This window comes from Triturus cristatus, chromosome 11 (assembly GCF_964204655.1).
Source record: "Triturus cristatus chromosome 11, aTriCri1.1, whole genome shotgun sequence".
NCBI lineage: Eukaryota > Metazoa > Chordata > Amphibia > Caudata > Salamandridae > Triturus > Triturus cristatus.
Genome location: NC_140594.1, coordinates 581,493,945 through 581,519,475, shown reverse-complemented (window position 1 = coordinate 581,519,475; position 25,531 = coordinate 581,493,945). Strand labels below are relative to the sequence as shown.

The following is a 25,531-nucleotide window of genomic DNA, read 5'->3' as shown; positions in this document are numbered from 1 at the left end:
GCCTCCCGCCGTCTCTCTCACCTGCACCTCCACACCACCTGGGTGTCTTGCCTGCGTCTGCCACAGGCACCTCTCTGTCTCACACCAAGTGTTTCTCTTTATTTTCTTACCTCTTTCAGGCCCCAGTGCCTTCCCTCGCTTCTATCCTTTTTTAGATTCTTCCCTACATCTCACTTCATCCCATCTCCCTTCTTTCCCGACTCTTCTCCCGCTGCTCTCTTTTCTCTGTCACCTTTCTCCATCTGACTGTGGATATCTGTTTTCTCCATCTCTCTTCTACCTTGTCTGCCTCCTGCTGTCTCCTGAGCACTCTCTCCTCTTCTTCATCATATTCCATTGCATTTCTATTGCCTTTGCACTTTCTTTCCCTCCTCATATTTTCTTTTTTGTTTTGCAGTTTCAATGTCAATAGTTCTCTACTATTCATTCGCTCTGTAGTCTCATCTCCCTTCTTCTCCTTCCCTTCTTTGTCCAATATTTCTTGCAAATCTTTATTTCTTTATAAAAGTTGTACTTTTTTCTCCTCTTGAATTATTTTTCTGTTACTTTGGTTTTCCCTCCCTTTTCAACACTCTATCTCTTTCCTTATCACTTTATTGCTTGCTTTTTCCCCTTTCACCTTTCGGCCACACTCCTTTTATTTTTCTCTTTCTGTTAATCATAGACATCTTTGGTCTTTCATTTCCTTTCTTTTTTTTTCTTTGCTCTCTTCATTCTTTCTGCACCTCTTTTTTTTTGTTTTAAATATTTCCATGATGTCCCTTTCCCCGTTTGTCTTTATGTTCCCTCCCACCTCTCCCCTATCCTTTGCCTCCCCATCTTTATTTAATCACTTCTTTTTTCATTTCAGTTTTTCTCTCACTCTGTCACCTCCATGCTTGTCTTTTATTTTCCTCTTCCCTGACTCCCTCTGTATTGACAGGCCAGTCTGTCACTGTTTTATTTATGATACTCGGATGGGAGCTGTTTGTTTCTCTCACTTTCTCTCAAATCTTAATCCTTGAGACCCTCTACCTCTTCTCCCCTCTCCTGCCCTTGCTTCTTTCTCCCATGCCTGCCTCTCCTTCCCTAATTTTCTCCAAGTCCATTAGCGTTCTCCTTTTATCCCCCATGCCCATTCCCTTCTCTGCTGTCAGTGCCTTATTTTTCTTCCATTGTTCTTTCTGCCATTCTCTAATCCCTGTCTAATCCAGTATTTTCACTTTATATTTATCATAATTATTTTTCTCCTTTTATTCCTTCGCTCTCTTCTTGTCATGTATGTTTCCTTTCTTTCTTTCTTTCTTTCTTTCTTTCTTTCTTTCTTTCTTTCTTTCTTTCTTTCTTTCTTTCCCTTTCCTTCTTTCTTTCTTTCCCCTCCATACCGAATTCCTTTCTTTTCATTTCCTGCCTTCCTTCCTACCTCCTACAACCCTTCCTTTTACACTTTTTCTTTCTTACAACCATCTAGCTCCCCCTCTTTCGTCATCCTTCCTTCATTTCCTTATTTCTTGCCTTTTCTTAGCCCCTTCTTCTCGAATATTCTTTCTTAATTCTGTGCAGCCCGTTTCCCATGGTCTCCTCTCCGAGGACCTCTCCCCGTCACTCTTATGGTTGCCTCCTCTCCTCAAGTCTTCTCACTCGCTCCCCTTCTTTCTTCTCTCCCCACGTTTGCTCTCAGTTCCCATTACCCCTCCATTCCCTCAGTCCTCATTTCTTTCTCATCAATCAGATCAAGTCTTCCCTTGCTTCACTCACCCCTCTCTATTTTCTGTGCAGTCGGTCTTCCCTTCTACGCACTTCTTTTTCCCCACCTCTCTCACACACTCTCCGCGCCCGTCCCTCCTCTTTACTCGGCCTCATGCCCATGCTTTACTTTCTTCCCCACATCCCATCTTTCAGACGTGAAGCCTCCGACCCCGACCAGCTTATTCCTACCCTCGCTGTGATTTCCCGCCCGAATTTTCTCCTGATCCCTCTACCAGGCCTCGCCGTTCCTCTGAAGTAATTAGTCTGTCCCAGACACAAGGGCCTAGTTGGTCCCCAGCTTTATATTTCCTGGCTCGGAGCTGCTTCACCCCGCCTTCTCTCGGTTCTTTCTAGAAGACGGGCTTTCTCTCTCCTTGAAACTGGTATTACAACTCGCCGGGTAAATGCACCTGTCGCACAACTATCGTCAATTTGTAGTTCACCTGTTCTAATCCCAGGAGGTCCGATTTAGCCTTCTAGTCATATGGGGATGGGGGAATGTGAAATGAGTACCACATATATAGGTAACAATGTTACCCGAATTTCAAAGACCCAGGATTTGGCCAAAAAACGCCCGGAGACCTTTATTACTCGGCTCTGCCAATGTGCCTTTCCCTTTTATGCCCCCAGTTATTCCCTGCCCTGGTCCCTATCTATGTGTTGACCTTTCGCTCTCTGCGTCTCTCTTTTCCCCTTGCTGATTTCTTTCATATTCTTTACCCCCTTCCTTTTGTACCTCTTAAATTGTTTCTACAGCTTTCTTCTCTCTCTCTACACACACATTTCCTCTCTCCTTTGTTTTTCTCTTCTTCTCTGCCCTCATTTCTACATTCCATTCTTTTTTCTTTCTCTTTATTCTTGTTTCCTTTCACCTGTTCTTTTAAATTTACTCTTTCTCCCCTTCCATCCAAAGTTTTGTATTTGTTATTTTCTTGTTTCCTTCACTTCTTTCATGTTTCTTCCCTTCTCTCTTTCCCTCGTTCACCTCTACACAATAATGTAACTTCTTGTTGTATATCAACACATTTTGTTTTTAATCTCAATTTCTGCTCTTTTTTTCTCTCCGGCATTCTCTCCGTCTATCACTTCCCTTCCCTCGTTGCTTCCTTCCTACCTCTTTAATTTTTTCTTCTCTCTCTCTGTTTCTCAATTTTCTGTATCTGCCCCTACTTGTCTCCCTTTATGCCCACCTCTTCTTAATGTTCTTTTCTTTTTTTCTCCTTCCATGAACCATTCTATAATTTTTAGCTCTTTCTTTTTGGTTTCAGGACTTTTTATAATGTATTTCTCTTCTCCCCATTCTTCTTTACTTTTGCCACTTTTTTCATGTATGCCCTTACCTCTCTCTGTCCTGCCATACTTTATCTTGTGTTTCTCTTTACACAAACCAGCCCACAGTGCTGTTTTTCTTTCCCTTATTCTCTTGCTCTCTCCTGTGCATGTTCACTTTTTTCTCTCCTCTCTATTTCCTTTTATTTTTCAATTTCTTTCTTTGTTTTGTTAGTTATGTTTCTTTCAGCTTTATCTTTCGTCATTCTCTCATTCCCCATCCAAAATGTCCTATTTTTCTCTTCCCTGCCTCATCTCCGTATCATTTTTCTCTTATTGATACACTATTAACCCTTTCTTACTCCTATATCTGTATTTTATCTTTAGTCTGCTTTTTCTCTCTTTTTTCCAATCTCTTTTTCTATTTTATTGCTCTTTCTTCTACATTCAGAGCTACATCTATATTTTTTATTTGTTCTCCTCATTTGCCCTTCTGTTGTTCCTTCGATATTTTCTTTAGTCATTTTATCTCTAATCATTTCCTGTGGCCCCATATCTTTCTCTTTAATTGTCTTCTTTCTGTCTCTTTACTTTTCTTAAGTTTTTCCATTTCCTTAATTCTTCTCCTTCCCTGCTTTTTTCCTGTTTGTCTTCAAGTTTTCTTCTGTCGCCTCCACTTGCCTCTCCACATTTCTCAAGCTGTCTCTCTTTCTCGCTTCATAGAGTCAATCTGTTTACTTACTCTTCACTAGTTATTTGTCTCTCGGTCCCTCGTCATCCTTTTTCAATCTTTATTTTCCTTTTATTTATTTTGCTATATCGTTTCTCTATTTGCTTGTATCCTCTAGTTCATTTCTTAGTTCCATATTTTCCATCTTTGATCTCTTCCCAATATGTTCTCTTATTTTCTTCTTCTCTTTCTCACTCTTTATTATACTTCCCTTTGTCTGTCTCTCTCTCACAAACTCCTCTTCACTTGTTCCCCTTTTAGCCTATCCTTTGCTCTTTTGGTCCTATCTATATTTTTCTCCATTTTTGCTCTCTTTCATGATCTTCTTCCTCTCGTTTTATTTAACATTCTTCTCTTTCCTCTACCTTTTCCAGCCCTCCTCTATGTATTTCCCCTTTACTCTTTCTTCTCTGCCCCTCTTCGTCTGTATTTTCCTTCATTGCCTTCTCTCTTTATCTCATCAAGACCTCCATCCTCTCCATTTTTATATATCACACTTCTTTTCTTCTGTTTCCTCCATTTTTCTTCCATATTTTCTGTCTTTTACTGCTCTGTCTTGCCACACCCATGTCTATATTTCTTTCACTTTCTTCTCTCCCTTTTGCTTCTTTGCTCAACTTTCCCCTCTCTCCATTCTGTCATTGTCTTGTCCTATTATTCCTTCTATACCTCTTAGTTTTTACTGTCTTTATGCATGCTTCTTTCCTTCTCTCTTTCCATATACAAGTTTGCTTTCTTACAACTTTCTCGCTTTTCTTCCCTCGTTGTATTTCCTTTTCATGCTTCTTCCTCCTTTCTTTACATGACTCTTTATTGATTGTCTCTGCCTCCCCTATCCCTCTAGGCTTCTCGTTTTTTTCTGTCTGTTCCTTGTTGATCTTTTAATTCCTTTCTTTCTGTCTCTCACTCCACCCCATTATGCCTTTCTGTGATGTCTGTTTTTTATTTTCTCCCCTTTTGTCTTGCCACAAGTTTTCTCTACCTGTTTTATCTCTGTTTCCCTTCCCCTCTGATTTGCCTTCCTTTTTTTCCACATTGCATTTCTCTCATAGCCTTGTCTTGCCTAACTACTTTCTCTTTCATTCTCACCCTTATACCTCTACCTTTTCACACTACCTTTTCCATAAGTTATTCAATATGTATGTGTCTCTCCTTACACTTATCTTTAACTCCTCTCCTCGATTTCCATGTTTTTTTCCGATAATTAATGTCTTTACTTTTCTTCTCCCATTATTTCATTTTCTTTTCTGTCGTGTCTGCCCCTGTGTATTTTCCTTGTATACCTTTTTTGCTCCAGGCCCTGTATTATTCTTTTCTTTACTTTCCTTGTTTAGTTCCCACTGTCTGTATTTTCTATTTCCTCTTTTCTATTATTTCCCTTCCTTGTCTTGGTGCTTTCTCTACAGTTTCGGATCTTTCCATGCCTTATTCACCCATAAATGTATTTCTGTTCCTCTTATTTTTGCTCTCCTTTCCATGTCATATTCTCTATGTTGTCTTCTTTCTTCTACTCTCATCTACCATTCCCCTTTCTTATTACTGTCTGTATATTTTAGCTTTCATGTTCCACTTTCTTCTTTCCTTGCCTTGTCCCCATCTCCATATTTCCTCTTAATTTTCTTCTATATTGTTAAACTTTTCTCTTGTTTAGGTTTTCTTCCCTTCTGTTTTCTCTCCTTTCCTTCTCTTGTCTATGTATATCGTTCATTGCCCTTTCTTTTTTCTCAACTATTTGTTCCCCTCTGTGTTTTCTCACTTCTCCTTCACTTTTTCTTTTCTCTTCGTCCATTGAGTTGACCCCTCTCTATATTTGCCCTTTCCCTTTTCCTCTTATTCTATTGGTTCCCCGCCTTTTTTCTTTTTCTCTCATTTTCTTACCTTTTTTCACTGCTAAAATTGCTCATCTTTGTCTATTTTATGCTCTCCTTCTCTGTATGTTTCTTGATCATGCCTTTTCTCTTCTTTCCTTGTCCCCTGTCTGTGTACTTTTGTTTTTATTTCTTTTCTGTAACTCATTCACCCCCTGTGCATTTTCTTACCTCATTCTTCTCTTTTCCTTAACCTCTTCCCCTCTTTGTATTTCACTTTCCTCTTCTTCTCATTTCTCTCCTGTGCTGGTTTTCTCTTCTCTATGCCTCTCTTCTGTCGTGTTCTCTAACATTGTGCAGTTGCTTTTTATTACCTTTCCTCTCATGCCTCCCCATCTATTCTTTACTAATTGCTTCTTCTTCCTCTGTGTCATCTCACTTTGGCTCATTTTCTGTATTGTCTCAACCCCTCCATTCTGTCAGTCTCTCTGCCTGTTTCACCTCATACTCCTCTTTCTCTCAATCCCTTGTTCTTCTCTATCAATAATCACTCTTCTCCCACTTCCCTCATCCCTCTATCATATATCTTGTTCTTTCTCTTCTCTAGCGTCTTCCGCTCTCTCCTTGACCAAGTCTCCCTTTTCTCTTCTCCAGACTCCTTTGTTTTCCTCTAGTTTGTTTGCATTCTTTCTTCCTTGTCTCCACAACCCCGCGTTATCTCTTTTCTCAAGTTAATGGGTCATTTCTCCCTATCCATCCCAGTTTTCTCCTCATCCGGTCCTTCCTCTGTTCCTCTCACTGTTTCTCCGTCTCCTTCCATTCTCTTCCTCTCCTTTCCGCCTCCTCTCTCCTTCACTGCCCTTATCCCCACTCTGAAGCAACTGCTGCCCTTTTAAATCCACGTCTGCCTCTCTGCACTCCTGGCTGCGCCATCCTTCAACTTACTGGTCACTTTTCTCTCTCTCTATCTCCGTTCCTCGCTGTGCCACGCACTTTCCTACACCAACCTGCTCTCTCTTTTCCACAATTTCTACCAGCCATTCTCTTCTTCCTTTGTCACATTCCTCCTTTTCCATATCATTTGACTTAGTTGCTCGCTTTTCTCTGATTTTCTTTCTAGTTCTCTCCCCTTTGGACATTTCTCTTCCTTTTCACTCTCTCCTTCGTCCCTCCTGATCCTGTCAGCTCTCTCTCATTACTGTCCTCCTTTTTTCCTCCTTCTCCTATCATCCATACCCTTCGTATCCTTATCTCCCTCCTCTGCTCCCGTTGTTTATTTTCATCTGTCATATTTCTCCTACTAACTCTTTCCTTCCTACGCTCTTCTACTAATGTTCTCTTTTCTTCTGTTGCTTCTGACTCTCCTTCTGTAGGTCTTCTCCCGTCAAGTTCGCCTTCCTTCATTTCTCTCCTTGTGTCTCCCCTTCCCCTGTTACTCCCTTTTCTCTCCTTCTTTTACTTGCCTACTTCCATCACTCTTTTCCCACCTGCGTAAGTTCTTGTCTGTTTTTTTTTATTGTTACAGCACTCTTGCTGTTCACATCATTAGGCATCTCTTTTCCTCCCCCACCTCACGCTCGTTTCATTCTATCTCACCTTTCTTCGAGTCTCTCCTTCTCTCTCACGCTTTTCTTTTCTTTTTCACTGCTATCTTCATTATTCTCCCCACTTTCCCTCAGTCCTTTCATTTCCTGGTGTTCTCTCATTCCTTAATTAAACCCCTCACATTTTTCTCGCATTTCTTCACTACCCCACTGCTTTTCTTTATTCAGTAAGGAGTTTTGTATAGCGCCGCGTGTTCCTTTCGGTAATCTCAAAGCGCTTGAGTTCGTATACTAATTTCTTCACTTTTTTCCATGTTCAATTCATCCGGACTCACCTTCTGCCATTTCTCTCCCCTTTCTACTATGTCAGTCATAATTTTCTCGCTCTTTTCTACGGTACTCTTTCTCATCTCCCCCTTCATTCCCACCCCACCTTTCCCGCTTTCCTCCACGATTCCACTCTTTTTCTCTCTCATTTTACGCTTCTCGCCTCCTTTCTCACTCCTTCCTACGAGTATTTCACCCAGTCTCATCTTCCTTTATTTCTCTCCTCTTTTCTCTTTCTGCTCCTAACCTACTTTTCTCTCATTCCTTCATAGCTCTCCTCCGTTTGCTTCATCACTGTCCTGTTTTTCTCTCTTATCAATCTACTAATTTCCTCACTCCTTCTTGTGTTCTTTTCACCGGACTCACCCTGTGTTTTTTCCTCTTCTCTCTTTTGGTTGCCTTCTTATCCTTTATTCGGTCTATTTTCCAACCTCATTCCCCTCTCTGCTTCTACTTCTCACGTTCTCTCTTCTTTTCCCGTCCCACTTTGCCTCTCTTTAGTGTTCGCCTGTCTCCGTTCCTCTCCCTTCCAGTGTCTTTATATCTTTAGTTCATCATGCTTCTTCTCTCTTGCCTCTACTCCCTCCTTTCGCTCTTTTTGTACCTTTTGCCTCTTTCCTCTGATGGTATTCCTCTTCTTCTTTCATCTTCTCCAAACTCCTTTCTCGGCGCGATGACCCCTTATGTTCCCGCATCTTTTCTTCCTCTCCCTGTCTCTGCTTATTTTCCTTCGTCCCTGTGCCTTCCTTTCCCGTTCATTCTCTCAGACTCCTTCCTTCATTCCTCCCGTATCGCCCTTTCCGTCTCCTTTTCTCTTTCTTTTATATCTTCCCTCTGCTCCCTCTTTACCCCTTCCTTCTTTTCTAACCTCACCATCCACTTGAGCCCTCTGCCCTTCTTTCTGCCGCCCTCCATTCTACCTCAGATGACCCCACGCTCCATCGCTCTCTTCCGTCGCGTCCCTAAATTATCCGAAAATCCGCGAGCAGCAGCAGCGAACACCACACCGGCGGAAAGAGGGGGTAAAATCACCCTGACAAACGTTTCAAATGGAATGAATGTTCGGCTAAGCCCTTACCTGCGATGCGACGCGGCGGCGGAGGGACAAGGGTGTGCGGGGAGAGGAGCCCCCTCGGCCCCCACACCGAGCTCGGCTCCGGTCTCTGCCCCCTCCCCGGTGCTCCCTAGTCTCCTCCCTGCTCCCTGTCCCTACCCCCGCCCCGGTGCTCCGGTCCCCGCCCCCCTCTCGTCTGCTCGTCACTCCCTGGCAGTGTCTGCCGAGGGCACCGGAGGACACATCCCGCCCCCGCCCGGGGCTGCTGGGAATTAGGCTGACAGCCCGGGGAGCCCTGGCACGGCCGGGGCTGGAGGGGTGAGAGCTCACGGAGCCTGCCCCTCCTCCCCAGAACCAGTGCATGTGGGGGGGTCAGACCGGCGCCGCCTCCCCCCACACCTCCCGGTGCCCCCTCCACCTGCACAGATGATACCGAGCTAAGTAGTTCATTCTGGTGCGTAGTTTCAGGATTTAAGCGCTCCGACCTCTTAATAAAACTGCTTTAGCCGCTCTGAAAAGACTCCCGCGAGACTCCCTACCGATAAACCACAGGCCACGACATCAAACCAGCCCCACATCCTACCGAAAGCTAAAAGCCCCAAACTATCATCCACATGTGAGCAAAACGCACCCCATGGCAAGTTTTCATATGCGACCAAAACCACTTCAATACACGGTGTACACCCCTCCTTCGAGCATGACCACCAACAAGTGCTGGCAGCTGAACAAAGTAAGAGCCATCAACATCACCATCAGATGAAGGACGACGGAGACGCCAGCAAGGTCAACTCCCAACCAGCCCCGGCGTCCATGCACGCTCCCTGGAACCAGCCCCACTCTCCAGTCATAGTCGATCTAAGCAGTCCTCACACCCAACCAAAATAAGACCCATTAACACCTACTTTTCAACATCCCCTGTGTCAGAGTAAATCCAACCCCCACATCTACCCACCCTCTCACCAACAAACCTTACTATCAGCACAGCCATTCACCACATGCAACGAAAACAATACCAATCTCAACCCCAACGGCTTGAACTCCCATCTGCAACACCCCCCTCGCCCAAGCAATATCCGATAGGGATTCCACGTTCAAGCAAGAGCAAACCACCAAACGGACTGACATCGAGGCAAAGTCTTCCCAAGCTATTTATTGCATAAAACCAAAATAACACCTTTCTACGCTCACAGCTAATGAAGAGCGCCCTATGTCTGAGCAACAAGCTCCCACACCTGTGTAAAGTCAAACCCAGGAGGCCCCCATGTCCAAGCAAGCTCTCCTCCAACCATTTCCCACACCCAACTAAAACAAACCCAACTAAAACACACATCGACACCCACTGCCAACGCTGGCCACCCCCACATCTGGGCAAAACCCCACACAGGTGTATGGTCACGCATAAGCAGGCCCAAGCGCAAACAAGCTCCTCTCAACTCTTTCCCACATCCAATAAAAAACACTGATCCACACCTTTACCAGCAAAGACTTCCCCAACCAGTCCCAAAAGCCAATCAAAATTAACCATATGAACACCCACATCTAAAGGAGAACACCCCACCTGTTCCCCATATCCAACCATAATGCCATCTGCCACGATCCACATCCATTGGAGATCGCCCCCAACAACCCACATACCTGCACAATACCACAGAGAGCCCCACGCCGGAAGAAAGCCAACCCCAACCACCCATCAAGCTCTACTCAACCAGTCTCCAGTTCCAAGCAGAATATTTCCCAACCAGCCTCCACATTCAATGAAAATGACAACCTCCAACAGCGATGGGTGAAGATACCCAATAGCTTTGTGTCCGAGCAATACTCTATTGAGGCACAACTTTCAAGAAAGGACCCCCCCCCCCCCCCCCCCCCCACACACACACACACCTAGTCAAGCACTTCCAACAAGCCACAGCATATGAGAAGGTTCTCCACCACCCATCCCCACACCGAAAGAAGCTCTCTCCATCTAGCTCCCACATTCAAACAAGACGCCCCCAAGTAGCCCCATGGACTCCCTCATGTAACAAGGCACCTCCAAACAGCCCCTACAAAAACTAAGCTCTCCACAACAAGCTTCCGCATACAAAGGTTTTCCCCAAACACCATCCGCTTGCAAATAAGACAACCCTAACGCCACCACACTACAGGTAAAGTGGCACAGGAGGAGGCAGCGGCAGCTAAGGACGCGGGGAGGGGGCGGGAGGAGATTGACTGCAAGGGACAGATGATCCCAACACCCCGTACTAAAGAAAGGAACATTATACCCCATTACCGAGGACAGAAAGGCTGCTGAACCTCTTATCGAGAACACCCACACAGCTTAACCCTCAACGAGGACAGAGAAGCGCCTTAATCCTTCATTGACCAGAATGGAGACGCAAGGCTAATCCTTACACTCTCACACAAGAGGGGAGACTTTTTACATCCAGCATCGAGATTAGTGAGAGCTAAGAGCCATAAAAAACCAGGACAGTGTGAGGCCGCCCCAACTTTCAACCGCATCCAACCGAAACAGAGAAGACACACTCCATCCATCGATGTCCGAGCTGCACCCCGACGCAGCCGTACGTCCAATCTACGTCATCTCAGAGTAAGCTCCCCGCATGCAATCAATCCCCGCTGCCAACCAAAAGGCATAAATCAACACCCACATTCAATAGAGAACTCCCACAACGGCCCTCATGCTCGAGCAACACAGCAACCACATCCACACAAGACAACCCCTGATAAACCCTCATCAAAGCTCACCCCAACCAACCTCCGCTTTCAAGTAAGCTATCAACCAACCAGCCCCCATATGTAACCAAAATAACTCCCATCAAGAACACACGTTCAAAGAAGGCAGCACCCAATTGCTGCTCGGCCCAGAATACCCCTTCGAGGTCCCACCGGCCAGCAAGGGAAACCCAATTTGTCAGCACATCCAACCAAACTCTCCCCCATCAAGTCACCACATACACACACGTTCACCTCCAAAACATGCTCCACACCCAAACAAACTCTGTTAGGCCAGCTCCCACGTCGAAATACAACGACCCTAAGGCGCCCACATCTAACCAAACTCTCACCCACCCAACAAGCCAGCACATCTAGCCAGTCTCCCCCAAACAGACCCCACACAACCAGCTAATGCCCCCCCCCCCCCAACAAGCCCGCACCCGCAAATATGTTTTTCCACCAACAGCCCTCACTTTCAGATAAGAACACTCAACGCCACTGCATTGCCCACGAGGTGAAACGGAAGGAAACAGCAGCAACGCGGACAGGCAGGCTTAGGGTCAGGGTGGGGCGAGGCGGTTGCAATGAATAGTTAATTACCCCCCCCCCCTTGCTAAAGAAAGACAGATCGTACCCCCTTACCGCGGATGGAAGAGCCGCTGATCCCCTTATTGAGGACACCGATTCAGCTGAACTCCTGAGCGAGGAAAGCGAAGCGCGTTAACCCTTCACCGACCAGAGAGAAGAAACAAGGGTTCTGCTCACACCAGAAGGGAGACAGACATTTTAACTTCAGCGGCGAGCATCGAAAGAGCGAAGTCCCGCAGGGGAGGTAGAAATATTCCCTGAAACACCATTCCACGCACACAGACAACAAACTCCTCACTTACGACAGGCACCGGCTCATTATTTCACCAAAGACGTGTGGTGATGATATGCATGACTTTACCAAGGACAGCGACACCTCAACCGCGCACCGCAGACCCAACAAGACACTTCAGCCAATCGCAGAGGCATCTCGCTCCAGTGGAGTCACGCAAAATGATGCCCCCCCCACACACGCACACAATAGAGCGAGGGGGCCTTGAGGTTCCTGTGTCTTAGTTTTGACCTTCACTTGAATAGGGGGCCAATTGAAGGAATGGGACCCCCCCCCCCCCTAAGCCTCTACCTCCCTTTCTTAATTATAAGAGCGAGATTGTGCGGAGAGCCCCCTCCCAACCCCCTCACCGGTAGGAGACGAAGAGGCTTCTTTTATTTGGTTTTATATTTTATTTAGGGCATTTTTAAAAGCGCGGACATTACCGGAAGCTGTCAGAGCACTGCACAATAGAACCAGTTACGTTACAAGAGAAAAGTGTTACACAATAGAACATTACAAAGATAAACAGGAGACTATAAAGGTACGGTGCACAAACACAATATCCAAAACAGCAAGCAAGGGTGGGGAATGTACAAGAAAAAATTACAACATTTACAATGATGACCGAACTTCCTAGAGGGGCCTGAGAATGAAAGTATTAGTTCTGAAAGTGTCTTTAGAAGAGATTTGAGGTCAGCTTTGAAGATCCGGGTAGAGGAGGTGGCACGGAGCAATGGGGAAGCGAATTCCAGATTCTCACCGCATTACCTGAGAAGGATTGCGCCATTGATCTTTCCCTTTTGAAGGAGGGGGGCTCAAGCAGAAGCTTTTCCACATTGCGAGAAGGTCTAGAGCCTCCAGACAATTTTAATTTATTCGCCAGGTAACAAGGGGAGGAAGTGTGCAGGGCTTTGCGGGTGATGCAGGCAGTTTTGTAAATAGATCTTGCCTCGATGGGAAGCCATCGAAGAGAAGACAGGATAGGAGTGATGTGGTCGCTTCGTTTAGACCCTGAAATAAAGCGAGCTGCTGAATGGAGGATGGATTTGAGAGGGGAGAGGTGGGATTTGGGTAGGCCCGTCAGAAGAGAATTGCAATAATCCAGTCTAGAGAGAACCAGCGATTGTACGAAGGTTTTAGGTCTTTCTCCGGGAAGAACCGACGAATCCCCCACAGAAGGCGCAACTGGTAAAGTGCGTTCTTAGCAATAGAGTTGATGTGGGAGATTAGGTTGAGTCTTTTGTCAAGTATGACACCTAGGGATTTAGCGCTGTCAACAATGATGGGTTTATTGTTGAGTAAATTCAGCTGATCCATCCAAGATTAAACAGGAGGAGGGGAGAGAGAGGTAGATAGGAGGAGGAATTCCGTTTTGGAGGGATTTAGAATGAGTTGGTGAGCTAACAACCAGTTGTGAATAGAGTTGAGAGTAGAGTTGAGTAGTGAGAGATCGCGTACGGAAGACACCTTGAGGTAGATTTGAGTGTCATCCGCATAAAGATGGTAATGGATCCCAGATTTACTTAGGAGGTTCCCTAATGGTTCCAGGTAGAGATTAAACAAAGTGGGTGCAAGGATAGAGCCTTCAGGGACGCCTTGACCTACAGCCAATGGAGACGAAAGACTGTTCGCTATCTTGATCATTTGGGATCTGTCCGAGAGGAATGAGGCAAACCATTTAAGCACTGTGCCCTCCAATCCCATTCTCTGTTGAAGAGTGTTAAGGAGGGTGTTATGATTAACAGTGTCAAAGGCTGCAGAGAGGTCTAGAAGAATCAGAAGACATGATCCCCCAGAGTCGAGTATATGCAGCGCATCATCAATCACTTGCAGCAGGGCTGTTTCAGTGCTGCAATTTAGAAAGAAGCCAGACTGGAAAACGTTGAGGAGATTATTGTCCATAATATGTAGGGAAAGTTGTTTCCCACCAAATTTTTCTGTGATTTTTGAAAGAAAAGGGAGGTTGGTGGTGGGGCGGAAGTTGTTGAGGTCGTTCGCATCAGCAGAGTTTTTTTTTTAGAAGAGGGGTAACCTGTCCTGTTTTGAGGGCAACAGGGAGGGAGCCTTGACTGAGGAAGAGATTAACTAGCCCGGTCCAGTCTTAACTGAAGGTGTGGAAGACTGAATGACTGAGTAGACGTTTCTCAGGAATGCGTTTTAATACCCTCTAGGCGCTAAGTTTTACTGTGAGTCCTAGTCGAGGACCCTGGATTGCACCGTGCACGGTGTCATTAATTTTGATTTACTAGCCCAGTCAAAAAAACATAACAGAAAACACCGATTCTTTTACAGAGTAAAAAACACCCTTGAATTTACACGAACCCTGCGTTTGGCTACACCCAGTGAAACACATGTAACTCCAGGGAGTAAGGAGGAAGTGGGCTTCCAATACCTGGAGATTGATTTACAAGCTGAAGGAAGAGGCGGGGCTTGATGACTTAAGTGTGGCTCGTGTTTAGATCCGGAAGAAGAGATTTTCCCTTCAGACTTCAAGCCCCCACCTTTCCAAGACCCCCTTGCTCCTCAAACTAAATCTTATTATCTCCATATGTCATGAATGGAACGAGGACAAGGGGACCAGGAGTAATGAAGATTACAGGTAAGTAATAGGGCATTATGTGACAGGAAAGGACCACATTATGTGTCAGGGTTGGCGGAATTATGCTGCAAGAAATGACAATGCAGCATAGCGCTACACATTTTTTCATAGTTTTACTTCATTTGTTATTTTTTCTCATTTATTCACACTCTCTGGGCAAACATTTTATCTCATTTGTATCAGTTTAACACTCAAATACAACAATAAGCAACTATGGGCCAGATGTACTACAGTTTTTTGTGGTTATAAAAGGGAAATCTGCCCATTTGCGACTGCAAAAAAGGGTCCTGGCATGTACAAATGCTATTTTGCGATTCGGTGACTTGCAAAATAGCGTTTGCAACTCTCGCTATTAGGAAGGGGTGTCCATTCCTAATAGCGAGTCACAATGGAATGAGCCACTGTTTTGCGACTGCATTTACAGCCGTAAAGCACTCACAGTTTACCACCTACTTCAAGTAGGTGGTAAGCCACTCGCAAACCCAAAGGGGTCCCTAGGGGACCACTTCCCCTTTGTGAATGGAATGCAAAAATATTTTTTAAGAGCAGGCAATGCTCATAGGGACCACTGCATGCCCTTAAAAAATGAAACAGAAATGTTTCATTTTTTTTTCTTTAAATGCATCCTGTTTTCCTGTAAGGAAAACGGGCTGCATTAAAAAAAACCCTACTTATTTAAAAAAAAAAAAAAAGTCACAGACATGGTGGTCTGCTGACCCCAGCAAGCCACCATCCCTGGGAGTGCTAGCCATTCCTAATGGGGTCGCAAATTGCACCTGCCTCATGACTATTAATGAGGCATGCAATTTGCGACCCCATTAGGAATCGCAGACAGTGTCTGAGTCACTGTTGTACATTCCAATTTGCGAGTCGCAAATTGCGAGGGTCGTACATCTGGCCCTTAGAGGTTGCCAGTAATCCTTTGCAAAATGCTTTAAACTGCACAGCTACACGAGTAACTGCCTATTGATCCGTTTGAGGTAGAAACAACATTTGTTTTGTTAAACTCTGCAAGTTATGAAACAGATAATGGATTGTGTGGCAAATGTAGCACACTCATAGTTATGCAGAAAACGCTGTGGCCACAAAGTCGCATAATTCCAGTGTCCCTGTATAGCATCTATGTATATATATGTGGCATTAACTAGTAAATTTACACTTACCTGTATATACTTTTCTTGACAATATTTTGGTAGTGGTATGTTTTGAAATGATATCTTTACCATTCATTATTTTTTCCACACAGTATTTTAGTACAACACTATCTGGTCCACATCTCCCAACCAACTTTAAAATGTATGTGTTGGTATCCCCCTCATTCGCCTGTAATGTGATGCATAGCTCTGCAGTAAATTATGAGTGTAATATCCATAAATGTACTATTTTAATAATTCAAACACAAGAAGATGATGGACCGAGCGCTGAAACTTTTCAGACACTCACACTCACCCCCGGTCACAGATATGGGTTGAATCCATCATCGTTCTTTAACTCACTTCGCCACCCCAGTTCAGACTCAGCCATATGCAAATCAGACTTGACCCTGTGCCTCATGGGAACAGTCCAGACCGAACTGCCAAGCCAGGTCTTCCCAGGCCCGGAAACTAGCATCCTGGGACCGGTTTCGGGCTAACACCCCTGATCAGCCAGGCTAACTTGAATCCAGTGGCAAAGGGAGCAAGGGACCCACCCCTGGGAATACCCTGCCAACTTAGGGCAAGGAGATGGTGGTCAAGACTGATTTGCATATATCTGGGTCTGAACTGGGGTGGTAAAGTGAGAACCCTGTGAGATCTGATCTGCGGAAAGCCAGGGTAATCAGGTGTCTAATTGTATAAATGGGGTAGTTTCTCTCTGTTGACTTGGTCCCTCATTACTATTGGACTCAAACTGGATGATAAGTGCAACCCTTCCACACTTGACTACAGGGTTGCAAGACAGAGCAGTCTGGGGCTTACTCTGGGAGTGATGAGGGTTAGACACTCGGACCTAAAAAAAGAACAACAAAACAGTAAATAAATAAGTGTCCATTCAGTACTTTACTTAAAGAAAATGTAAGGTACTTTAATACACACTTACCGTAATACAACACATACAATACAGAATAACATAGTTAACTAGATCCCTCTAGCACCCACATACCTACAACTCTGCATTAAAATATGTTGACCAATGTTAAATTCTGTAGTCCCAGCCTTGGTTTTCCATGGTGCTTGTACAATGTTGTTATTATGACTCATGTAGTACTAACATGCTTGATGGCACCACTGTTTGCGGATCCAAATCACGGTCCCCAAAGATCTAATGTACATTCAAGCATTCAGTTCTTTGTCTAAGCAACTGTTTGGACACAAGGAACAATGTTAGTCAGGCGTAGAGAGACTGCGTCCATGGATTGTGTATGTCTGGTAGATTACGCACCACGTTCGAGCCTTAGACACGAATTTAGACCGCTGCACTGCCTTGTGGGAGTCGTGCTTGCCATACACAAACTTGCTTGTCTGTGTGGCTCCACCCACAGTGGAGTGCTGATCCAAAATGTCATCTGCAAATATATTGCTCCAATAGAATAAATACAAAACACTCAAAGGGGCAATAGTTTTATCACAATATTGGGACACAATATTTCTGTCATACAATGTTTTTCCATACCATATTCTGACATACAACCCACTCCAGCCTCCCTCTCCACAGCAGGCAGAACTTTCCTTCCCTCAAGGCGGGCCGACAGCAGTCCTAGCAGGAACCAGGACTCAGTCTCCGTACCCTGCCCACTGGAGAGCCATCAGTCAGAGATCATTGCCCTAGAGTGTAGCAATCTCCTCAAATACTCTGGTGTGTAGCTCCTCTTTGCTCAATGAAAATTCCAATAGCCTGAACTATACGAATAGCCCAGTAATTATCTCTCTAGCTGACCAATTAGGTGTGGCGCATAGCTCATATTTGGGGGGTGGGGTGTCCTCAAATCAAATCCTGCTTGCCCCTGCATGATTGGTGCATGATATGATCATTCCGAACGGGGGTTACCAGGTACCCCCTCCAATCAGTCAAGATGAGGATTAGCATTGAACTCAGACAGCCCAATCACATCTTTCTGACATAGATGAGGCAGGAAGGGAGAACAGAGCTTGAAACTTTTCAACATTTTAAAACATTTTGGTGTCCTAGGAGGCTTACTCAACCTGACTTTGATAGCTGTGTTTAGTTGCAGACAGAGAGGGGTCTACTAGAGTGACCGACATTCCATCAGGACATGCCCATCCTTTACAAGATCACCCAATAAGGGTGAGACGTTGTACCTAACATGTGGCAGCCGCCCAGAGTTTAGTACTGTTATCCCCGATTAATACAAGTGGATCCTATGATAATAAACCCATGACAGAGGGTGATTCTTTTCACCATAGATATGACCGTAGAAGTAGGTTTGAGGACCAGAGGAACATGGTTCATAATCAACCTGCTGAGTAATGGTGATGGTAGGCTCTAGGCAGGTGAGTGTATGTATGGTTTAGCTCAGGGCTTTAAGTGGGATGAAAAAAATGGGGGGTCTCTCAAAGGGGCGTAGCCAATGTAATTAGGGGCGTGGCTTAAACACGCAAGCTAAAAGTCTGTGCTGAGCATTGTGTGCCCCCCCACTTGTATTTTGCTGTTTCTGCCATTGCATCCAGAGATATGATACAACAAGTAACATCATACCTACAACAAGTCAGGACTATTGGCTGTGTCAATGGGTGCTAGTTGCATAAGATAAATAAGCAGCAACTGTGGCTTGTATAAAATATTGAAAAAGCTTCCACTTGAAGTGTAGAAGAGTAGGATCTGCTTCTTATGGTTACCTCCACTTTTTGCTGATGTTTCACTGTTTTTCGACTTTAGTCTGGCTGGGACCCTGCTATTCAGGGCTCCAGCCTAACTGCTTCCTCTCTAAATGGATTCCATGTACTTTAGGTACACTCCAGATTGGATTCTGGGGTACCCTTATAAGTGACTGGGGGTGAATGTTTTGCCAATGTGCAACATTCCGTCCATCATCTTGTGTGTTTTGCTGTTTGTCCTATGTGGGAAGGGTATGCCCAGACGTGGGTCCCGTGCTCACTACGCCACTGGAGTCAAGCTATCCTGGCTGAAGAGGGGTGAAACCCCGAAACCGGTTCTAGGATGCTTGATTCTGTTCCAGGGAAGACATGGCTTGGCAGTTCGGGCTGGACTGTTCCCATGAGGCACAGGGTCAAGACTGATTTGCATATGGCCATGTCTGAACTGGGGTGGCGTGGTGAGCAAAATAACAATGGATTAAACCCAGATCTGTGACTGGGGGTGAATGTTTTGCCAATGTGCAACATTCCGTCCATCATCTTGTGTGTTTTACCCTTATAAGTCCCCAGTATATGGTATACTATGTACCCAGGGCATAGGTACCCCAGTGGCCTACCAGGGGCTGCAGCATGTATTATGCCACCCCTGGGAAGCCATTCAAAATGACACAACAGGTCTGCTACTGCAGCCTGTGTAAGGTGGTGTATGCACCCCTTACTGAGATATAGGTTCCCTATATCTCTCCATATCACTGCACATATGAACCTAACAGTCACCCCTATGGCAGGCCTTATCAATCCTGAAGGCAGGGTGCTGGGTTTTATGTGAGAGGGTGCCCCTGCATGAGCACAGCCCCTCTGCAGCCTTCGGAACCTTAATTCCAGGGTTGTTTGTGATGCAGCCAGACCATATACTCTTAAGTACATTATAATCTCACGGTAAATGCTAACTTTGGAATGGCGGCATGGAAACATGTTGTGTTTGGTGTCAAACACCTTTGAGTTATACCGTAACTGGTGTGGGAGGTATGATTCCACCCTACTAGAGGGAGAAACATGACAGCACCGGTATACCCGGTAACAGCTTTGCAAGCCCTGGCATCGCAATCAATCAATTAATCAACCAATCATAACATTTGTAAAGCGCACTACTCACCCGTGAGGGTCTCAAGGCGCTGAGGGGTGGGGAGTGCTGCTGCTGTTCGAAAAGCCAGGTCTTGAGAAGTTTTCTGAAGGTCAGCAGGTCTTGGGTCTGCCACAGGTGGGTGGGCAGGGTGTTCCAGGTCTTGGCGGCGAGGTGGGAGAACGATCTGCCGCCGGAGGTCGCTCTTCGGATGCAGGGGACTGTGGCAAGGGCGAGGTCGGCGGAGCTGGCGAATGGGGGTGTAGAAGCTGAGTCATCTGTTGAGGTAAGCTGGTCCGGTGTTGTGGAGTGCCTTGTGTGCGTGGGTGAGGAGTTTGAAGGTTATCCTCTTGTTGACGGGGAGACAGTGCAAGTTTCTCAGGTGGGGTGTGATGTGGCTGCGGCGAGGGATGTTGAGGATCAGGCGTGCAGAGGCGTTCTGGATGCGTTGCAGCCATCTCAGGCGTTTGGCTGAGGCTCCTGCGTAGAGGGCGTTTCCATAGTCCAGTCTGCTGCTGACGAGGGCCTGGGTGACCGTTCTTCTCGTTTCGGTGGGGATCCACTTGTTTATCCTGCGAAGCATACGGAGGGTGTTGAAGCAGGAGGATGAGATGGCGTTGACCTGTTTAGTCATGGAAAGGGTGGAGCCGAGGATGAACCCTAGGTTGCGTGTGTGGTCGGTGGGTTTGGGGCTGCTCCCAGTGCGGTCGGCCACAAGGAGTCGTCCCAAGCCGAGGGGGTGGAACCGAGGCTGAGGACCTCCGTCTTGTCCGAGTTCAGCTTCAGTTGGCTGTTCCTCATCCATTCGGCGACTGCCTTCATTCCTTCATAGAGGTTGGTTTTGGCGGTGTGGGGGTCATTGGTGAGGGAGAGGATTAGCTGGGTGTCATCGGCATAGGAGATGATGTTGAGGTCATGCAGTCTGGGGACGTGGGCGAGTGGTGCCATGTAGATGTTGAACAGTGTTGGGCTGAGGGATGAGCCCTGAGGTACGCTGCAGATGATCTCGGTGGCTTCGGAGCGGAAGGGGGGAAGGCGGACGCTCTGTGTTCTGCCGGCAAGGAAGGAGGTGGTCCAGTCCAGGGCCTTCTCTTGGATCCCGGCGTCGTAGAGGCGTGTTCGTAGTGTGCGGTGGCAGACCGTGTCGAAGGTGGCTGAAAGGTCCAGAAGGATGAGGGCTGCTGTTTCTCCATTGTCTAGCGGGGTCCTGATGTCATCGGTGGCGGCAATGAGGGCAGTTTCGGTGCTGTGGTTGCTGCGGAATCCGGATTGGGAGGGGTCGAGGATGCTGTTCTCCTCGAGGTAGCGGGTAAGTTGTTTGTTGACGATCTTCTCAATGACCTTCACCGGAAACGGGAGCAGAGAGATGGGCCAGAAATTCTTGAGCTCCTTGGGGTCCGCCTTGGGTTTCTTGAGTAAGGCGTTGATCTCGGCGTGCTTCCAGCTCTCCGGGAAGGTTGCTGTCTCGAAGGAGATGTTGATGACTTTCCGGAGATGGGGTGCGATGGCTATGCTGGCTTTGTTGAAGATGTGGTGTGGGCATGGGTCTGACGGAGATCCGGAGTGGATGGTGTTCATGGTCTTGATGGTGTCATCGTCGGTGATGTTGGTCCAGGTGAGCAGGTGGTTGGTGTGGATGGGGGTCGTGGGGGTGGAGGTCTTGGTGGTTGTCTGGGCGGTCGTGGCGTTGAAGCTGTCGTGGATGTCTGCGATCTTGCGGTGGAAGAAGGTGGCCAGCGAGTCGCACAGGTCTTGAGAAGGTGGGACGTTGTTGGTGTTGGAGCTGGGGTTGCAGAGTTCCTTCATGATGTTGAAGAGCTCTTTGCTGTTGTGTGCGTTGTTTTCTAGGTGGTCTTTGAAGGAGGCCCTTTGGCGGATCTGATGAGGTGATGGTGTCTGCGGATGGCGTTCTTGTGGGCTGCGTAGTTGTCCAGTTTTTGTTCACGGAGCCAGTACTTCTCCAGTTTCGGCAAGTTCGCTTGGAGGCCTGAAGGTCTTCAATGAACCAGCTGGCTTTCTTGCTGGTGTGACTGTTGGAGGGTCTCTTGAAAAAAAAAAAAGAATGCTGCCACCTACAGACGCAAGTCTGCCCTCCTGCTGCTGGATGAAAGTCCGGCAGGGGAGGCTTGGACAATAGGTTTCCTGTCACAGGGAGGTGTAACCACCTCCCAGACAGGCTTTAGTGTATTGGGGCTGAGTGGGTGCACTCCAAGAGTGCTTTGATGTCGGCACTGGGGGCACATTTGGTGTCCCTGTGCATAGTCCAGCTCAAACCGGTTGCAGGGGCCCCTGCTCTGGCGCAAAACTGGACAAAGGACATGGGTGTAGCCACCCCTCTGTCCTGACCCTCCCATAGGTGGGTCCCCAGAGTTTGTCCCACCCCTTCCTTGGGTATAAAGTAGGAACCCCTGACTACAGGACTTTACATTTACCTGGACGAAACTCTGCTTCAGAATCCCAGAACTTCTACTATCTACACAACGTTGGATGACCGAAGAATCTCCCTTGGAATAAAGGAGTTACTCCCCTGCAAGGCAGGCACCAAAGACGCATCTGTCCGGTTTGCATCACAGCTCCTTCCGAAGGACACCGATGATTTTGCAACACAGGAGGTGGGTTTCCAAGCTTCCCCGAGGCCGATCCGTGCTCTCAGCAACTCTGAGATCCAAAGCCCTTGTGGGGACCTTGCAACCCGAACCCCTGGACACTGCAACCATTTGCAGCAGCATATACTTCTTGGCGATCCCTGAGGCTGTGCTTTGGGCTACTTGTAGTTCAGACCCCGAGCAGTGACTCCACCAAAGATTGCTGGCCTACACTCCTCGAGTGAGCCATGGGCTAGTATCTAGTGATTCCTCTCGAGGTCCCTTCGCGATCCCTTGCCCGTCAACTTGTGGGTCCCTGAGAAGGGTACTTTGACTTTCAATGGGCTTACCTGGTTGCTCTAGACATGCCCTGACTCTCCATCACTTGGGGAGTCCACAGGACCTTGCTGGTCCACACCGAAACCCTTTTTCTCTCTTCACGTGGGTTGCAGTTGCCAATGCTTGTTGGTCTTCAAACCAGAAACTAACCCCCCAGCACTCGACATCCTTTAAAGGACTGCTCGTCTGTGGACTGTGATTGTCGTCGATACCTCCTGGTCCCCGTGGCAGTGGAGTCAAGCCTCACCTCTTTGCACCTGAAACCCCCTGACATCGGTGGGCATTCGTCTATTGTGCCCCTGATCACTGGCAAGTGACCCAGACTCTGTCCCCTCTGCTTTCAGGTTCTTCACATCTTTGATCCAGGCTTGGATCACACCGTACACTTCTTCTTTCGACAGCAGCAGCACAGCAGCAGCACATCACCATTGAAATCAACGACGATTCCCGACACCATTTGACACCTATGCACCCAGCTTCCCTGGGTGAGGTAACACGAGTATTCCGGTGCTCCCGTGGGTGCTGGCCCTAGAACCTCTAAGTCTAAAGGGGTTTGCTCAAAGTCCTCTCCTAAGTGTCCTTATTCTTTAAAATTCCAACCGCGACTTTCCTTTTGAATTGTACGGTGCTCGCAACCGTGTTCTCACACTGCACACGTTCCCTGTGGGTCTCCTGTGTCACTGCCTTGGGTGGTTCCTTGGGGTCCCAGCGATTGTACGTGCTCTAGGCACTGTGTCTAGCCAAGTCGTGGTTCTTATACCACTTTCTTAATATATGGTTTGGTCTCCCCCTGGGGCCCATTGTATATTGTGCTATTTACTGTTGTTTAATAACTGTATTATTATGTGCCTTGCTCTCTAACTTCATAAAGAGGTTAGTAGAGAGTGTTTAGAAATAAATACATATATTTTATATATATACCTTGTTTGGTTCTCCTCTCATTTACTTATTCAAGAGGTTATAATCTGGTAAGCCAAGCTGCTTTACACTCCTTCAAGACTTAGCCTGAAGGCTGCTCTCCATAGCTACCACTAGGATAGCTTTCAATAAAGGTTGTCTTAAACCTAATCATCAATAAGGGTTGTTTGGACTGGTGCAAGGTACCCACTATAACTAGTGGACAGCATATACCAGGCCAACTTCTCACATAAAGCGCTTGTGACACCACAATCATGTTGCTGCTCCTGAGTTTCAATAGGAGAAGGGAAATCCAGAGAGAAAATGACTCTCTTTAAAGGATTTCCCTTCCCTTACAAGGCTCACCTGGCATGACGTCATGTAGTAACTTCTCCACTAGTGAAAGGTGAGCAGTGTGAGCACGCGCACATGGATGTGCCTGCTGTCACTGCAGTCCGCCTGTGCCATGGCACAAAACAGAGCCCGATAGAGACCCGTTTCGAGGCCCCCTTTAAAAAACTGCTGGTGCTCAGTCCCGGTGAGACCCGGGCCACTTGAAGCCCTGGTTTAGATATATCTAAAATAGCTGAGAATGTTTACACCTCTTTAATAGGACCACATGGAGTTGGAATCCTACAGACAGGGGGAATAGAGAGAATTTAGGCAAATAGATTGCATATCTGTCTTCTGCACTGGTCTCCTGTTGTTTTTGAGTAGTTATACCTTTCATTCCCTAGGAAGAAATAGAATATTTTATCTGGTATTAGCTTTAATCTCAACCCCTGTGTGTTATACCTCGACTTGTTGACCAAAGATGTCATTGAATAGTCGCTAAAGCTATGAAGTCCTCTCTGCCCGTTGCTGACCTAGCATTCTGAATACAGGGCCAGTGCAGAGAGAGTGCAGCCTCTCCTTTGAAAGAGCTAGCTTACCCCTACAGCCAGCAGGATTTGGAGACAAAGCCTACCACATAATTTGTGTGCTGTAAGGGAAAACTACTTGCAAAGCTCATCCTGGTAGCAAAAATGATCCCCTTTTAAACTGCTCTGGTAATCCAAGTGGTAAGAAAGCCTACATATTATCACATCCACATCATCACTTACCACTAAATCATCACAGTAAGTATATAATTACTGTCTTTACCTAAACATCTACTTACCTATACTGCCTTATTTCTGCTGTGGAATGCATCTGTTAGGTCGATGGAGCAGAAGCAATATTATTGCCATGTGATATAATTCATATAACAGAGTGGGGATATATCCTTGTGAACAGGTGATTGTGTGAGTTCATCCGGATGCTTATATGGGGCGCACCTCTAGAAAAGTTTGAACCTCTGTTCAGCAAGAGGCAGGCATTCTACCACAGAGCACAAAACTGGAATCAGTTGGAGTCATTTCAGTAAATTTGACATTAAACACACTCTGCAGGATGACCACAGCAAGGGTTAAGATTAGTGACACCCCCCCATAATTCATACGGGTGACCAAAGCAACACATATGCCCTTTAATCCCCACTTAATGACATCAGAGGAAGTGGCATCAAATAATCTTCCACTTCAAGAACAACATAACATACCATTTTTCGAAACAATCAATTCCTTTCTGAAACTGCTGCATTCTATGCACAGTGATTAAAGACACATAAAGGTACTAAACCTAACAAAAGCCACATCCAGACATATCTTCAAAATATAATGAGTTGTGACTGGCTAAATGACAGAGGTTTGCAAAGCAAGTCACAAAGAGTTGCAAGCAACCACTTGTTGGTAGCAGTCTCTGCCCCTAATTCCTCCTAAATTACATGGGGATGGAAAGCCTATGGAAGTTGCTCAGATGAATTAAGGCTGCTGAGCAGGAAGCAACAAGGAATTCAAGTGACAAGAAATAAACACGTTCTAAATGGCTGCCAGAAAAGGACAAGGATATATTGGTGGAAATTGGAAAACCAGCCCAGAATTGGAGGAGGAACAAACTGGGATGGTACCCTTAGGAATACTTGTAGTATCAAAGGAATTTTGGACCTGAAATATAATGTCATGACTAAAGGTGGAAAGCGGACCATATACAGGGCGCCCGCACAGCTTTCAAGAGCGTGCAGTACAGGAAGTCCAATATGTAGAAGGGTGTTAG

At 46.3% G+C, this 25,531-nt stretch overlaps 1 protein-coding gene across 2 annotated transcripts in view; it reads right to left on the bottom strand.

The window, feature by feature from the left end:
• Nucleotides 1-8,609, bottom strand: part of HR (HR lysine demethylase and nuclear receptor corepressor) — a 388,960-nt gene extending 380,351 nt beyond the window's left edge. The window contains exon 1 of one of the 2 annotated variants that reach the window (XM_085633820.1): nucleotides 8,485-8,609. The gene's annotated coding sequence lies outside the window, so the exon portion shown is untranslated. The remainder of the gene's footprint in view (nucleotides 1-8,484) is intronic. The other variant, XM_085633818.1, reaches the window with a different exon arrangement.
• Between the last annotated feature and the right edge of the window lie 16,922 nt (nucleotides 8,610-25,531).